The sequence below is a fragment of the Saccostrea cucullata genome, unplaced genomic scaffold (genome assembly GCF_032062105.1).
Source record: "Saccostrea cucullata isolate Sc308-1 unplaced genomic scaffold, CSIRO_AGI_Scuc_v1 ctg10344, whole genome shotgun sequence".
NCBI lineage: Eukaryota > Metazoa > Mollusca > Bivalvia > Ostreida > Ostreidae > Saccostrea > Saccostrea cuccullata.
The window spans coordinates 4618-23401 of record NW_026924441.1 but is presented as its reverse complement, the minus strand read 5'-3'; the positions used below and the strand labels follow the sequence as shown (position 1 = coordinate 23401).

Below are 18784 nucleotides of genomic sequence, written 5' to 3'. Positions count from 1 at the left end.
GAAAAAAAGAAATGTGAAGCATTAATTCCTAAAACGCCAATAACTCTATAACCAGTGATTAGGCTTTAAAAAAAAATGTTTGTTTCCTGTAACATTCAAAACAAGAGGCCCATGGGCCACACCGCTCACCTGAGCACCAAGGGTAGGACTAGTATAAAATGGATTTTTATTGTAAAGTTTAAACCCAAAAAGTAGTCCCATGACCAATCATGGATTTGCTATTTTTTAGAAAATGATTGAGAAGAAGACTTTTAAAGAATTTTCCTATATATTTCTATGTAAAACTTTGGTCGGCCATTTTGGCCCAGCCCTACCCCCGGGGGTCATGATTTGAACAAAATTGAATCTACACTACCTGAACATGCTTCCATATAAATATGATGAATAATGGCTTTGTCATTCTTGAGAAGAAGATTTTTAAAGAATTTTCCTATATATCTCTATGTAAAACCTTGGTCGGCCATTTTGGCCCCGCCCTACCCCCGGGGGGTCATGATTTGAACAAACTTGAATCTACACTACCTGAGCATGCTTCCATATATATATATGATGAATTATGGCTTTGTCATTCTTGAGAAGAAGATTTTTAAAGAATTTTCCTATATATTTCTATGTAAAACATTGGTCGGCCATTTTGGCCCTCCCTACCCCCCGGGGTCATGATTTAAAACAAACTTGAATCTAAACTACCTGAGCATGCTTCCATATAAATATGATGATTTATGGCTTTGTCATTCTTGAGAAGAAGATTTTTAAAGAATTTTCCTATATATTTCTATGTAAAACATTGGTCGGCCATTTTGGCCCCGCCCTACCCCGGGGGGTCATGATTTGAACAAACTTGAATCTACACTACCTGAACATGCTTCCATATAAATATGATGAATTATGGCTTTGTCATTCTTGAGAAGAAGATTTTTAAAGAATTTTCCTATATATTTCTATGTAAAACTTTGGTCGGCCATTTTGGCCCCGCCCTACCACCGGGGGTCATGATTTGAACAAACTTGAATCTACACTACCTGAACATGCTTCCATATAAATATGATGAATAATGGCTTTGTCATTCTTGAGAAGAAGATTTTTAAAGAATTTTCCTATATATTTCTATGTAAAACATTGGTCGGCCATTTTGGCCCCGCCCTACCACCGGGGGTCATGATTTGAACAAATTTGAATCTACACTACCTGAGCATGCTTCCATATAAATATGATGAATTATGGCTTTGTCATTCTTGAGAAGAAGATTTTTAAAGAATTTTCCTATATATTTCTATGTAAAACTTTGGTCGGCCATTTTGGCCCCGCCCTTACCCGGGGGGTCATGATTTGAACAAACTTAAATCTACACTACATGAGCATGCTCCCATATAAATATGATGAATTATGGCTTTGTCATTCTTGAAAGAAGATTTTTAAAGAATTTTCCTATATATTTCTATGTAAAACTTTGGTCGGCCATTTTGGCCCCGCCCTACCCCCGGGGGTCATGATTTGAACAAACTTGAATCTACACTACCTGAGGATGTTTCCCCATAAGTTTCATCTTTCTTGGCACAGTGGTTCTTGAGAAGAGGATTTTTAAAATATACCACTAAATTTTCATTAATTCCCAATTATCTCCCCTTGAATAAGGGCGTGGCCCTTCATTTGAGAAAACTTGAATCCCCTTCACCCAAGGATACTTTGTGGCAAGTTTGGTTGAAATTGGCCCAGCGGTTCTTGAGAAGAAGTCGAAAATGTGAAAAGTTTACAGACAGACAGACGGACGGACAGACGGACGCCGGACAAAATGTGATCAGAAAAGCTCACTCGAGCCTTCGGCTCAGGTGAGCTAAAAAATTAAGGGTCGGTAGGTGGGGAAATTTTTTTTTTTTTTTTTTTTTTTTTTGCCTTGTGAATGGTCAAACATCCCCGGACTGAATATATCAGGTGTCATATTTACAGTGGACACCCAACATGGCATCCAAAATCGCTGCCTAGAGAAAACGAACTTCAGAAAGTTGTAGGGGGAAATTGTTACAATAATGATAATGATTACTGTTTATAACTAAGGTAAATGTAAACTAGGTTGACATATTTTATGTCTCAAGTTAAACTACAAGCTAATTTTTTTTTAATAAATGGAATCCAGTCTACGCGAAAGTTTAAAATTTTTACAGGACAAAATGTCTGGTAAAAATAAAATTTTTACCAGACCAAGCAATTTCTTACCAGACCGACTTTTTTCCTTTAAATCAATGCATCATTATGATACTGAGATTGAGAGGGTGAGTGGGATGGGGTTAATTGTCACTGTGAAATTTAACCTTAAATAAATTCAGAGTGAAATGGACAAGTTTTAAAACTATTTATAATTTTCCTTTGTAAAAAGTATCTATTTAAACAATTTCATGCATTTTTTCTTCACATTTGACTTATACAACATATACACAATGTATCAAAGATTTTCTTAAATTTAATATGCACTTTCAATGCATATTTTTTTCCTGAAACAACTCATTATGGTTACTCAAGTTCAATGATCATTTGAAAATAATTTCACTACCGAATCTACGTATGAGCTATCTAAATATTTTCCCAACCAAATCTACGTATGAGCTATCTTAAGATCTCTAACCCCTGACAGAGGAAATTCGAATTAGAATAAAAACGATCATGACAGGGTTGTAATACATAAAAATTGATCAGGTATTACTGTTAAATTGGTCAAATAAAGGATATTTGTGGGGAATTGGACCATGTGTACCTCTTAATTTAGATTTATTTGGTCTTATTTTTTATCAGACATTTGGTCCTGTATACTGAAATTTTTTACCGACCCGAACCTAATTTTACCAGTAAAAACCGACGGTCCGGTGACTTTCACATAGACTGGGAATCAGCTGATTGATCAAACGAAGTTTTGCCATTTGTCAGAAAAAAAAATCCACCCGGGGTAATTTGAATGGGTCGGTCGGGTTACAGGAAACAAACATATTTTTATTTTAGGCCTTACCCTAAATATTGGATACACCAATTTATGCACACATACAGTATACTGCCAAAGTTTGCACCCAGCTAAAAATACCCGCTACGGTATAGAATGAAAATAAATAAGAAAGCTATTTACATATGATTATGTAGATAAATTATCTTCTTCTTCCAATACAGTGCAGGGCCTTTTGGGCATCATCATAGATGAAAATAATTATAAACGGCTTCCCAGTATGTTTAGTATAAAAATGAAAATGAGTGCAATGCTAAGAAGGGGGTGGGAATCCATGTAATCCCGGGTTTAAATACCTTGTGTTAATATTATACCAAGGGTTAAAAATTTATTACAGAAAAAAGCTTGTGGCCTGGAAGTCACGTGAAATCCCTGCCTGGGGTGAGACAGAAATGACATTCTTTGGGTAAAGACAAATTTGATGGTCATCTTCAGGCAGATCCTTTACAAAAACTAGGAAATATAATAAAGAGATCCTCCATAGCTTAAAAACGCACTACGAGGAATTTCGAACTTTGCATGCATAACAATCCACAACTCAATTTTCCATTTCTACACCTCCATACAAGAAATGGATGGACATGAATAATATTACACATACCTTTTCGATGTAAAATTTTACTTTTTCTCTTAGTCTGATTAAATTAATCCCAGAAACAGTATTCTGTGTATTTTCAACTTCACCCGCCATTTTAATTGGTCTAACTAATAAGCGTAAATCGCTAAACGTCCATCAGATATCGTAGAACTACAACCGATTCACCGAAATGCCACATGAAGCTCTGAAAAAACCTTAATTAAATATGATATAAATGACTATAAAAATAAATAGTTTAATATCATTAAATCAATAGCATATGATAAAATATACATTGTAACTCATGTGACAAAATATAAATTAGGCTATTTCTATATATCTAAGAAAGATAACTCTTAACCTATATACAATTATTATTAGATCCTTGATGTACATGTTCTCAATATGATTCAGTCATAAACTTTGGTGATTTTTTAATAATAAAGTAAATAAATAATTTATTTATCATTATTGATTTTTCAATAAATATGAAATAGAGAATAATTCAAAGAAGAAAACAAGAGGCCCAGGGGCAATTGGCTAGGATAAAGCACATATCAGATCAGAACTGAAAGTTGACGGGAGGGGGGGGGGGCTTGAATTTTAACCCCCCCAGTGGGTCATGATTTGAACAAACTTGAATCTAGACAACCTGGAGATGATTCCACATGACTTTCATCTTTCCTGGCCCAGTGGTTCTTGAGAAGAAGATTTTTCCTATATATTCCTATTTAAAACTTTGATCGGCCATTTTGGCCCCACCCTACCCCCTGGGGTCATGATTTGAGCAAATTTGAATCTACACTACCTGAGGATGATTCCACATGAGTTTCATCTTTCCTGGCCCAGTGGTTCTTGAGAAGAAGATTTTTAAAGATTTTTCCAGTATATATTACTATGTAAAACTTTGATCGGCCATTTTGGCCCCACCCTACCCCCGGGGGTCATGATTTGAACAAACTTGAATCTAAATTACCTGAGGATGATTCCACATGAGTTTCATCTTTCCTGGCCCAGTGGTTCTTGAGAAGAAGACTTTTTAAAAATTCCATTAATTTTTCTCTAATTCATAGTTATCTCCCCTTGGAAAAGGGCGTGGCCCTTCATTTGAACAAACCTGAATCCCCTTCACCTAAGGATTCTTTACGGCAAGTTTGTTGAAATTGGCCCAGTGGTTCTTGAGAAGAAGATGAAAATGTGAAAAGTTTACAACAACAACGACGACGACAACAACGACAACGACAGACAACGGACAAATTGTGATCAGAAAAGCTCACTTGAGCCTTTGGCTCAGGTGAGCTAAAAAGAACAAATGGACCACGCAAGCCATTTTTTACATCAAAATGTAAAAAAAAAATGCGAATCTGATTTTGAGTGAAAAGACAAAATAGTTTTTGCAAAGAAAAAAAGGTCCATAACAATACAATCTTAATAATTAAACATTGGTATATTTACCTATAATACTGTTGATCAAACAGGACAACTTTGAAATCTTTTACATATAGCAGTGCAGTTTCCTTAGAAACTTATCGCCATCATTTATAATTTATGTTTTCCAGTTGATTCGGTGCGCAAGAGTTTGCTCAGAGTACTATAATTTTTTACTCATTATTGTCAACTGACAAATAAGTTGCTGTTACAGGGCTTTCAACTATCTTGTTTATGGTCAACATCTCGCAAAATCAATGCTGTGGTTGTTTTCAAATTCAAACTGTTTGTGGTCAACTGAGACATAAATATTGGGTTTAATATTTAATCCCGATCTTGACAATATTGAAAAAAAATGAATTTTATTAACAGAATAAATGTAATTATGACAAAGAAATGAGCCACTGGGAAAAGAGACATATTATACATATCTTGGTAAAATAATAGTAGTAAAAACTTTTTCTTTCAAAAATTACCCATTTATTGTTAACTTTGCCAAAACCACGATCTAACTCGTTTCCTCTTTCCATATGATGTCCAATAAATTGCTGTTTTAGGTTTCCTACTCAGGGGCATTCTCATCACATGTCCCAGTCATCTCAATCTTATTTGCTTGATTTCAGTTGGTATGCTCCTGCTTTTCTTAGGCAGATTTCTGTTCGAGATCTTGTTTGTCCAGAAGATACAGTGGATTTTTCGAAGATAGCTGTTGTGGAATGCCTCTTCTTTTCTTATGTCGCTGTCACCAACACGCTCAGATCCATACAGGAGAATTGATTTAACATTGAAAAGTTGGAACTTGGATCTCAGACTATACACTGTTCTACAGAGTTAGGAATTGGCAAAAGATTGGTCTATACACCCTCTTTCTCCTAAACCCAGCTTGCTCTAGTTTTTTTTCAATTACTTTAATTGTCTATTCTGTTCAGCATTTTTTTTTTACAGAACACCTTGCTGGGGACTGAGAGCAGTGTTACCTCTCCAACTGTCACATATTTGGAGACCTCCTTTTTTGGAAGCTTTACAACGATTCCTTTACTCCAGTCATGTGGTATTGTTTCATTTTCCCCAGATGCGTATGAATAAATCGAACAGCGTTTTTGATGGTGTTGCAATATCTGATTTCAGCATGTATGCAGCCATTGCCTGAGGATTTGCAATTCTTCAATGATTTAATACAGTTTTGGACTTCCTCGAGAGTTGCTGGTTCTAGCCAAGTCTTCAACTGCGGTTTCTGGACTTGCTGCTTCACCGGGTTCTGGACAATTTAGTACTTCCTGGAAATATTGTACCCAACGGTTGGTATGTTTGTGTTCTATTGCCAGTGGGTAACTATCTTTATCTTTCAAAAAAAAGGTTGATATCCACAATGCATCCACATAGTTCTTTCGTTATTGTGAAGCAGCTCGTTTAGTTGCCAGACTGTCAACATACATTCGCCGATCCCTCCTAGCACATCGCTTGACATCTTTATCATTTATTTTATAAGAATCTTGTAGCTGTTCTTGTAATCTAGCTTGCAGATTTGGTACTGATGTTTTTCTGCTTTATGTTCCTATTTTTTCCCATGTACCAGGTGTTAGCCATTCTTTGTTCTTTTTTATTCGGTAGCCTACAGTTTCTTCGGCGGCTTTAATATACACTTTCTTGATCGTGTCCCACCTTTCTCGAATATCTTCAACAACATCAATGCTTTCTTCAAGAACCTTGAATTCAATACCAGATTGAAAGCTTTTTGTGTGTCTCGTATCTTTAACTTTTCCACATCGATCCTCCTTTTCGTCTCTTGCTTTTTTAGAATCTCTGCAAAGTTTTAGTTTAATGGTGGTTTTCAACAGATAGTGGTCACTGTTGACGTCTGCTCCATAGTATACTTTAACATCCTGTAGGGATTTGCGCCACATCTTATTTACAGCTTACATGATCAATCTGGTTTGTTGTTCTACCATCTGGAGATTTCCACATGATTTTTTGTGTATCTTTGTGAGAAGATATTGTGCTTTCTATCGTTTAATTGTTGTTGAGACAGAAGTCAATTAAGCGCTCTTCAGTGTCATTCTTAATTCCACAGCCATGTGTGCATATAGATTTCTCACAGTCAGTGTTGTCAGTACCCAGTTTTGCATTCACGTCTCCCTTTATAAGCAGCATGTCGTGCTGAGAGACTTTAGAGACAACTATCTGTAACTTCATAAAATTCATCTATCACTTATTCTTCGACATCGTTTGTTGGTTGATAAAATTGTATGATTGACAGTTTACGGTATTTGGAGTTGAATCTTACTATAATTAGACTATAACTAATTGGTTCCAATTCCAGCAGTGTTTTGGTCTTCTATTTGCTTATGCTTATGATCATTGCAACCCCACTTGAATTTTTGCCATTGTGCCCCGAGAACAATGTTGTATGGCCACTAACAATTGTAATACTGCCTGATTTAATCCATCGGCATTCATTTATTCAAAATATATCCTACTTGTACTCGTATCTTTTGCATTTCATCTGCAACTTTTGCTGTCTTTGATGTTTCGTACATCGTGCGAACATTCCATGCTCAACACGAAGTTTTTCTTTCGGCCTTAGAAGACTATCAATCAATCTCATAGAAGATGCTATAGTGCCTGTGTTTTGGCTCAAGTCTTCGCAGACCCAGTTTTCATTTTTAACAATTGCTGAAGTTTCTGTAACTGGTTGTTTTTATTGGGTAGGGTATTAGCCGTACGTCAAACCTCCACTCTGCTGGGCTGGGTTTTCTTTCTGGGTTGCCCATCCCATAGAAGATTGCAATCCAATGTTTACGAATTCCTTCTCCCTGGATTCTCTTTCGGGGTTTACTCCTGTAGCCTTTTACTCTCCCAAATCATCTACAAGGCAGTAGAGCTATTTTCCCACAGCTGGGTCCAGGTTAATGACTGCTATGGCATATCTATATGCCGATGGGCCTAAAAATGATCATGATCATGACGTAACGTCAGGAATTGCTACTAATAGGAAATAATACGCTTAATCCGTTTTCAGCTTACATTTGTAGTCAAGTCTTGATAATAAACATGTAGTATTTTATATGAAAATAAAGGGGTTTTTTTTCTCACCAATAATGTTGTAATGAAAAGAAGTATTATTACAAGGTATGTACACATTGACAGACTACTATATTCTGGAATAACGTCAATTTTCGCCTTGTCCCGTTGTAACAGAAAAATACCTTCAACAGAGTTTATTCTAGAAAAGGGTTGAAAAATATTCTCGGATCTCTGATATTTCACAGGATCGTTCTCATACATCATACTTAAACATAATATATTTGTTGACACCCTCTGTTAAGAGAATCGATATCCACATCCTTTGAAATGAAAGTCCATTATGATGTCCCATTCAATGAAAATTTAGTGTTACGCATTTTCCAAGGGGGAAAAAGAAAATTTTGTCGGTAAAATTTACAAATTTGAATTGATATAAAATGAGTACTTTTAAACATCAACTTGTTCCAAAAATATAATGAAGATTTTCCAGGCGCTAGGGATTTTAATCAAACATCATCTGAGTCTTGCAAACATGTCCCCATGAGTAAATGACGTCATGTCAAACATATATTAGTAAATAGCTTGTCGATTTATTCCAAATTTAAGAGGCAATATTTATTAAGATTTATGTCAGTGGAAAGTACTGAGAATTTACTTTTGATACATATAGGTTTCATCATATCATATCGGTTAATAAGGAAATTACTAAAGAATCGAAATGTCTTGCAGAAATGTCCCCAGCTGCTTAAAATGACGTCTAACGCTGTAAGAATTCACGATTTGAGAATGTGCATTTCCTATTAATTTATTGGCGTATTGTGTACCCTTCATACTTAACATGTTAATCTTTGATTATCACCTCTCTGTATCCTAAGATCGCCTTTTCTGTTGATTCTTTTAAAAATGATCACCATAACCGTCCATGAAATGAATATCGCAAACAAATGTAGCTATAATTCTAAATCTATGCAATTGCAGAATATTCTTTTCAAATACAAGAGAGAAAACAATGATAGAAAATTAAAAATACAGTGTAATTTGTCTTGATGATCTGCTTTATTGAAAAAAAGTACAATTACCCCAGGTTCTGTCAACAAATTACTATTAATAATTACTTCAATGGGATCAATTATTCTTTAAAAACATTTTTAAACACTGCACGAAAACAATGCATATTAATTGACGTCATTTCGACGTTACAACGTTGAGTAGCAATTCCTGACGTTGCATGGTTATCAAGTTTTAAAAACACGAAATTCACGTTTATTTGATGTTTAGTCCAGTTTAAAAAAATAACTAGAGGTACTGTGAGCGATGAGCTCACTAAATGATACCCCCCGCCTCCCATATGGTTATAACTGGTGAAAAAGTCCATGTTTTCCTGTGGCCGGGAAACCCAAAATATGTGTCGGATCAAAAAGTAAAATAGGAGGTGCACAATGGCAATATGTAATAAAGATTCTGTGAAAGTTTCATCAAATTTCATTCAGTGGTATAAGAGGAGTTGCGGATAAGAGATGGGTACCCCAAAGCGTAACAGACGGACGGACGGACGGACAGACGGACGGACGGACGTACAGACGGACGGACGGACGGACGGACGGAATTAACGATTACTATATACCCTCCCGCTTTTCAAGCGGGGGGTATAATAAAATACATGAGTGGGTTTTTACAAATGTTTGTAAAAGGTGAACGGGAAACTAGTGTTATGAAGAGAGAATACAGCACTAGGGATAAGCGAGAAGGACAAACTGTCCCTGAATCAGTCGGTCGTGAAGATGGCCACCGAATCAGCTGTAACTCTGGGGAGAAGTGATGGGGGGATAGAGAAGCACGGGGCTAAGGAGGATGGGGAGGGACCGGGGAGGGACCAGCGCCCTGTAGACAGCGTTAGGACAATTCTATACCCAGTGGATACAAGGCCACCAATACACCTAATGATTCTATTTGGATTACAGGTACGTGTACATTTATGCACTGGATCTTCTTAATGTGGATTTATCTTTAATTTGTTATAATTTTTTCAATTGAATTTTAACAACGAACGTTTCAAAACCTCTTGAATGTCAAACAAAATTTATGTGTATAGGGATATACTTAAACCTCTCTGAAGACAAGAAAAAAATTGATAGGTTTTTCTAGGATTCGACTTTAAAAGCCTACGTAAATTTACTGCTATGAAACTGGCTTTAACAATCAAGTTACATAAGACATTTCTGCAACGTGTGTAACAGAGGCTTAACATTCATTGTGATTCAAAGCATAAAATTCCTAAACTTAATTATCAAAATAAAACATATCGCCAAGATAAATGTATTATTTAACATAAATTATTTCTGACAAAAGGAAACATCTAGATCAATTTATATGGACCAGTGACTCTAAATACACATGTTTAGATAAAAGTCAGCAAAAGTTCAACAACAACAAAATACTCGCCGAGCTATGTTTAAAAGTAACAAGAGGCCCATGGGCCACATCGCTCACCTGAGCACTATGGGTAGGAAAAAGTAGAAAATGGCTTTCTAATGTAAAGTTTAAATCCAAAAGTAGTCCCATGACCAATCATGGATTTGCTATTTTTAGAAAATGATTTTTAAAGAATTTTCCTATACATATCTTTAAAAACTTTGGTCAGCCATTTTGACCCCGCCCTACCCCTGGGGGTCATGATTTGAACAAATTTGAATCTACACTACTTGAGCATGCTTCCATAAAAATATGATGAATTATGGCTTTGTCATTCTTGAGAAGAAGATGTTTAAAGATATTTCCTCTTTCTATGTAAAACTTTGGTCAGCCGTTTTGGCCCCGCCCTACCCCCAGGGGTCATGATTTGAACAAACTTGAATCTACACTACCTGAGCATGCTCCCATATAAATTTGATGAATTATGGCTTTGTCATTCTTGAGAAGAAGATTTTTAAAGAATTTTCCTATATATTTCTATGTAAAACTTTGGTCGGCCATTTTGGCCCCGCCCTACCCCCGGCGGTCATGATTTGAACAAACTTGAATCTACACTACCTGAGGATGTTTCCCCATAAGTTTCATCTTTCCTGGCACAGTGGTTCTTAAGAAGATTTTTAAAATATGCCACCAAATTTTCATTAATTCCCAATTATCTCCCCTTGAATGAGGGCGTGGCCCTTCATTTGAACAAACTTGAATCCCCTTCACCCAAGGATACTTTGTACCAAGTTTGGTTGAAATTGGCCCAGCGGTTCTTGAGAAGAAGTCGAAAATGTGAAAAGTTTACAGACAGACAGACAGACGGACCGACGGACAGCTAGACAGACAGACGGACAGACGGACGCCGGACAAAATGTGATCAGAAAAGCTCACTTGAGCCTTCGGCTCAGGTGAGCTAAAAAGTACACTCAAGGTAAAATAAACTCTACTGAGATACCACATCTTTAAAGTTTGCGAATTTACAGTATTGTCTGGTATTAAAGACAAATATTGACAGATAATTGATAAAATGTACTGAAAACATGTATAGATATAAAGGTATAGAATAAAATAAAAAGGAGAAGATGACGACACAAATATGTAAAAGGGCATAAAACATGGGTCCTCGGAAGTTTAGAGATGGAATCTGGTGCTTATGAGGAGTAAGCACCCCATGTTGATCGGTCACATCCACCGGGAGGCTTTAGGATTGATCAGGTAGAGGGAAACGATAATAGAAGCAAAGGCCTACACTACTGGTATGAAACACTTCCGCCAAAATACGATTGCTGTTTTCTCTCTTTTGTTCTATTTTTAACGCTTTTTGATTCTTACCTCCCTACTATTTTGAATTTTATTCTGATATTTCAAATAAATACATAGCAGAAATTCAACTGCATTAAAATTAGGCAATTTTATATATTTATATATAATATGAAATATGATATAAGGAACATTCATGCTCAAAGTTCATTTAAACAATACAAATCGGGAGCAGAGCAAAAATGAACCCCGAAAACATCAGAGGTGGGATCAGGTGCGTGCCAGGAGTGAGCATCCTTTGAATTTTGATTGTATATTTCTACTATTTCTCGCAGCAAGCCTTCATGACGATCGGGGCTCTCTGTCCCTCCCCTTTATCTTGACCACTATCTTCTGTCCTGAGAAGGAGAGCGAGGTTCGAGCCCAGCTCCTCAGCATCACGATGTTTATGTGTGGAATCGCTACCATTCTGCAGTGTAGTATTGGAGTCAGGTAACCAGAGTTATTTCTATTTAAAACGAATAAATGTAAAAATATTAATCAATTAACAAAAATTAACGAGGCCCGATCTACTTGATCTGCGCAAACGTTTTTTAAGACCCAGCGTCGACTCAGGCATGTCACAGTGACGTCAAATTGCTGAAATGTTTCGATGATCTTGCTTACTTGTAAGCTCTATAGACTGTGCTTGTTGAAAGCTGGCTCATTCTGGCATTTCTATTATTTACATGTTTTTAGAAAATATTTTTTAAATCAATAAACAACTTTGGAACATAATCTATTTTGAGGTATCAATTTTCTGGTACAGATTTATTAATTTTATCTTGTTTTATTTCAATTTTGGAGTTAGAAAAAAAAAACACTACAACCAAAGGTAAACGATTTTAGTCTTTCTCCTGGAACATGTTGAAGTGTTTATACTCACTCTTTTTTTTATTGAGTATGGAGAGAAAATTATTTCATAATGTAAGAATTATTTAAGTTATAGAAACTAATACAGTATTACAATCGTTTGTTGATGTTATGTATACCCATTGCGACTTTAAAATATCTAGTTGTATAGTCCTATTTTTATGTTTTTATATGCCCCCTTTTTACTGCAATAAAGGCTACATCCGATTTTCTTTTCATATTTTAAAAGAGGGATGCAAATTGCATGATATATGTGAAAAACAGAACATTTCATCATTTTTTTTTCTATTTGTCAATTCCTTTGTTTATTGCGGAGTTTTAGTATGTATTTATATACAAAAACACGAAAAATGGTCCATATCTTGAAAGTGCCCCTATTTGACTACAATTAAGGCAAGGTAACAAAATTTTATGCTAATTTTCCTTAGCATAATACATACAAATTTATTTCCAAGAATTAAAAAATTTCATAATTCTGTTTTCGTAATTTCTAACTAGATTGGGCCTCGTCAATTCATTTTTGTTGCTTTAAAGGTGTGATGACAGTGAAATTTAAATATAACTGTAAAAATAGTCTTTTGCATTCATGCAAGTCCTTCATAAGATTTTCCTCTTTCTGTAGATTACCTATTATTCAAGGCGGATCCAGCACGTTTGTCGCCCCAATAGTGGTGATGATGTCACTAGAGCAGTTTAAATGTTCAGAAAACGGTATCCAATTATATTTTTAGCTGAAATTTTATTTAAAGTACAGGTATATAAAATTTCCTTTAACATTACAAAATCTTTCGACGATTGTATATTTGTATCTGCCCATTGACTGTTTTCATCATGTTGACATTTTGTCCGCAAGTTTATGTTCTATATATAAATCAATATTTTTTAACAACATTACATGTCTTTATAATTAACATATTTGAATATATAAGTTAATGAACAATCATTCGTGATTCGTGTAAGTTTTATTCTATAATATGTAACTCAGTGTTAACACGTTAATATTATTTTTAGATGACACTCTGTCTGGAAGCAACACAACAAACATAAACTGGGAAATCCGGATAAGAGAGGTAGGGACAATATTGTCCGTTAAAAGCTCATCAAAAGGATTTTATTACCTTCTCGTATCTTTTGTAGAAGAAAACAACATTTTGGTCGGTGAAGTTGTAAATTTAACAGGAATTCTAATATTCTATAACTTTCACATTGACCATATACTTAAAAAAGATCAAAGGTGTGTTTGATGACCACAGTTCAAAAGGTCAACGTATCACCTGGTCCGAAGCTCCACTACATTAGCACAGGTTTCTTTATTACAAAATAAAGATGTTTAAACAGAGAAAAATAAACAAGAAAAATAAACACGTTGTTAAGAATATGCTTATTTCCCTTATCTTACAAGGAACATGTATGGGTTCTTTGGTAAGTCAAATTAAACAAATTACTGCCATCTCTTAAAAGATGATGGAAATAGGGTTATATCCCGACCTGCTGATACATAAAACCTCTATCAACAATCCCTTGTGAACCTTGTCTAGACAACAATATATGCTTACAGTTTATATGTTTACAAACTATGACCTGTGGAAATTTAAAGGTTGTTTTCAGTGAGAGAATATTTTAAAACATGATTTGCTTTTCTCAGTAATATTATTGAACTTTTTATTTTGTAATTCCACATTACCAATCCTTTAGCACCAAGTAGTGTTGCCTTTGATTATTTTTCTATTGCAGTTGCTCCATCCACACAACGTCAACGTTAGAGGTTCCGAGTCAATACGTTGCCGTTGAGTCAGGTTACCTGACGTTGTGAGGATGAAGTTGCTCCCTAATAATTTCCCAAGACTTGCTCGCGATGGTTCATTAGATTGTCAGTGCAGTAAATTGTTGTCCAGTGACAAAAATAATCATCAGAAATCTGTTTCTATAAAAGGCTTATTCCTTCGATTTTTTTTGTCCAGAAATCATTAACCCTTTTTAAAAAAAATAATCTTCAAGATATTTTCCTTGTAGGTGCAGGGTAACCTTATTCTAGCCTCGCTGACACAGGTCTTCGTTGGGGGTCTTGGTCTGATTGGTTTGATTCTGAGATTTGTCGGACCTTTAACGATCGCGCCCACTATCTCCCTCATCGGGCTCTCATTGACCGGTGTAGTGGCCAGTTTCTGCGAGAAACAATGGGGGATATCCCTTCTGTGAGTCCTCATGTTCGATTGATCCCAAGATATCATAAATATTTCTTTTTTAAGAGCTCAGATAATAAATATGATGTTGTAAAGTCTGTATGAAATACGAATCGTAAAAATGACAAAAAACTTCCCTTGACCCCTGAAAATACCAAAAGTCTGATCATGTACCTAGAGGAATCAGTTAGTATCTTTTGAATAAATTAATCAGGTAAACAGATTAATTTGCATACCAATTCTTTCTTTCAGAACGCTTGCATTACTGTTCCTGTTTTCAACATGTATTAACAAAGTCCAACTTCCGGTTCCAGCTTTCTCCAGAAAAGAGAAATGTCACGCGACCAAGCTTCCGATCTTCCAGCTATTTCCGGTGGTTCTGACTATTGCTGTCGTGTGGTTATTTTCCTTTATTTTGACAGAAACAGACGTTTTGTCTAGGAACAGCACTGACCCAGCATTCAAGGCCAGAACAGATTCCAAAGTCGGCATTATAAACGAGACTCCTTGGTTCACTTTCCCTCTTCCATGTAATTTTCTTTATCTATTCAAAAATATTCTAAATAGATTTTAAAAAGAAAAGAAAAATAAAAGATTCAACAATTAATGGTACAACATCTCTCCACCAGACAACAAATTTACATTATGTGTCTGGTAGGTAAAGCTAGCATAAAAGGTTATGCCTTTTTGGTTTTCTCTCTGAATCATTATAACTCATTTTTACGCAGTTCCCTTTGGAATGCCAACATTCAGCATTGCTGGATACATGGGAATGCTGGCTGCCACCATATCGTCCATTTTTGAATCAGTCGGGGATTATTTTGCGGCTGCCCGGATGTCGGAAGCAGCTCCTCCACCAGTTCACGCCATCAACAGAGGTATCGCCATAGAGGGCGTGTCGAGCATCGTTTCCGGTATTATGGGGGCGGGACACGCCACTACGTCATACAGTAGTAATATTGGAATCATTGGAATAACAAAGGTATACAGGTCAAATCAGAAAGGTGTCTTATTTGAACGTTTGAAATATTTATGATTACAATTATTTCTCTAATTAGTATCTATAAAACTGAAATGAAAATAAGTAATCTCTTTGTGGCTCTCTTTGATAAAAAACTAATTATAAATCTTGAATTCAATAAATCAAGAGCAGGGAATTTCTAAGTGAACTGTTTCATAAAGTATCTTACACAAAAACAAATCATTTGGACAGTGTGAATATTAATAAAATTCTGTATTCTTTTTAATAAGATAGCCAGTAGAGCAGTCTTTGTAACAGCAGGGCTAATCCTTTTATTGTGTGGGGTGGTGGGAAAAGTGGGAGCCATCCTAGCTCTAATACCAGACCCTATTATCGGAGGAACTCTCTTATTAGGGTTAGGTATGGTGGCCTCCGTAGGAATTTCTGGTGAGTTTCTCTTCACTAATGTAAGATAACTGGAATACATGTTGTTCTACTGTTATTACATATTCCAAATTCTATAATGTTTTGGAGGTCCATGTTTGCCCTGCTTTCAAAAAATTGTATTGTTTATTGGACTTTTCAGCTTGAATACTTTATGTTCTCTGCTTCTGCTTATAATGTTTTATTGTGAAACCAAAATATATGTATACTGTAGAATCCTTTAAAAATGTTTACAGACATACAATCAGACGGAAAAAATAATACGGACCATTGTCTCTTCTGGTGTGTGACCTTACAATAACTTGTCTTTAATGTGAATACTTGTAAAACAATATTCCTTTGGGTTTTTGTTGTTTTTTGTTGTTGTTGTTGTTTTGTTTTGTTAAATGAAAAGATTTTAATTTTTTTTAATCTTTTACTCAGTGTTACAGTTTTGTGAAATGTTCTCACAAGAAATTTAGCAATCTTGGGCGTGTCCTTCCTGATGGGTCTTATGATTCCACAGTGGTTAACCCAACACAGCGACAAAGTCAAAACAGGTGCGTGTTTCCCTTTGATCCTATCCTACAGGAGTTCAACTGTACACACCCATTTTTTTTGGGGGGGGGGGAGGGATGAATTCAAAGATATTTTAACTACTTACACGCGTATCATCAGGAATTAAAAACGGTTTAAAATTTCATTCAATCTAAAAAAAATTCTAAAGTGTTTAATCTCTGTAGAATCTTTCTAACTTCAGCAAACTTTTCGAACATGCATTGATTTGCTCAATTTGTAAGGACAGAAACAGTTAGCAATTTTCCTGCTAATCTGAAGCTCAAATAAAAACTGTATAATAATACTTAAAATTAAAATTTAAGATAATGAAAGAATTAAACAAAAGGACAAAAATCAAGGGAGTCAAAAATGAATGGTAACAATTGCTTGTTAAGACTTTTTTTTCCCCAATTTTAATGAGAGAAAGCCAAAGGATTTGGTACATTGTAAAATTCATGTGAAAAAAATCAATGTTGTAAACAAAAGGGTTTTAAAGACTCCTATCATTGTAAAATATTAATGTTTTAGAGAGTGCCCAAAAAGTTAAAGGTGTGTATACATATCTGTTTATAGTGATAAGAATGGTAAATAATTTTTCTGGTGCCTACCTTTCAGGTTCCCAAGATCTGGATCAGGTGATTAAAGTGCTGTTTGGAACAGCTTCTTTTACAGGAGGGTTTATTGGGTTCCTGTTAGATAACATGATTCCAGGTCAGTTTGAGCCAACTTTTTGGTACGTTATTTCAAATATACATGTCTTTATATAATTTGCTGCTGTTATTACAGCTCCGTCTACTAGTAATATTTTTAAAGATGGAATAAGATTATGCATGAAATAGCCAAAAGAAATTCTCTAATCAGAAAAAAATCTTTCTTATCAACGCAATGTCAATTTTACATATCGAAATGTATCTTGAAATGTTTAGTATAAAGTGAAGAAATGTCAAATTAAATAAATGAAACTTAAAAGCTGAAAAATAAAAAGAGGCTTGAGGTCTGTAAGAACCAGGTGTAAAAAGGTACAGTTCGTATTAACAATTTTAGGTACGGAGTGCGAGAGAGGGATAAAGCGATGGATAGCGGTACCAGATTCTTCATCAGAGAGCAACCAGACATTGTATTCGTTTCCTTCTTGACAAAATACCTGGATAAAGTGACTTGTTGTAGATACTGTCCTCTGTCCCCGACCTTCACATCCTCAAGGTCACGATGTGGCACAGAAAAATACGACATTAACACAACGAGGAAAGTTGTTGAAGTTCACCTGAAAGAAGTGAAGACACTCTAATCATAAGTTCATATGTTAAAAAGATATTTTCCTTCCAAACTAAGCTATATCTGAGGTGGTGTTTCAAAATGGTTAAATCATTATTCATTTTGCAGGTTGTTTCTCAGCTAGTTATCTGTAGGTGGTGTATTAATAATAAATTTTATAAAAGAACGATTACACTTATTTTGTCAACCTTACAGTTACGTTATACTGGTCCTGTTGCGATTTGTATCTCATCAGTTCCGTAGTTTTGCGTTTTATATACCCGTATAAGGAATGCTTGTTTTCATTCCTAATTCGTTTGAATTAATATTTTATTAGAAATTAAAATCAACAAAATTTTCTATCATAGACTTCACTTATTTACTGAGCAATATACTATCATCACCTGTATATAGAGTTTATGTCTTCAAAATGTTACAAAAGAGCAGGTTTTTCATGCAATCTCTTTAATGACGCAATCTAATGACAAACTAGAGGTACATGTACTGTGAGCAATGAGCTCACTAAATGATACCCCCCGCCTCCCATAATGTCCATGTTTTGCTATATATTGTTTTACGGTAATGTGTAAAGAGGAATAACTCGTCCCATCAAATGTTATCTAGAAGCTTCTATTTGGCGTCATAGGTAAACATATAATGGCAATGTCCATGTTTTGCTATGGGAAACCTTAAATACGTGTCGAATAAAAAAGTAAAATAGGAGGTGCACAATGGCAATATGTAATAAAGATTTTGTG

The 18784-nt window shown here is 35.3% G+C and overlaps 1 pseudogene; it reads left to right on the top strand.

Moving 5' to 3' along the window:
* Positions 1-9799: 9799 nt before the first annotated feature.
* Positions 9800-18109, top strand: LOC134266429 (solute carrier family 23 member 2-like; annotated as a pseudogene).
* Positions 18110-18784: the final 675 nt, after the last annotated feature.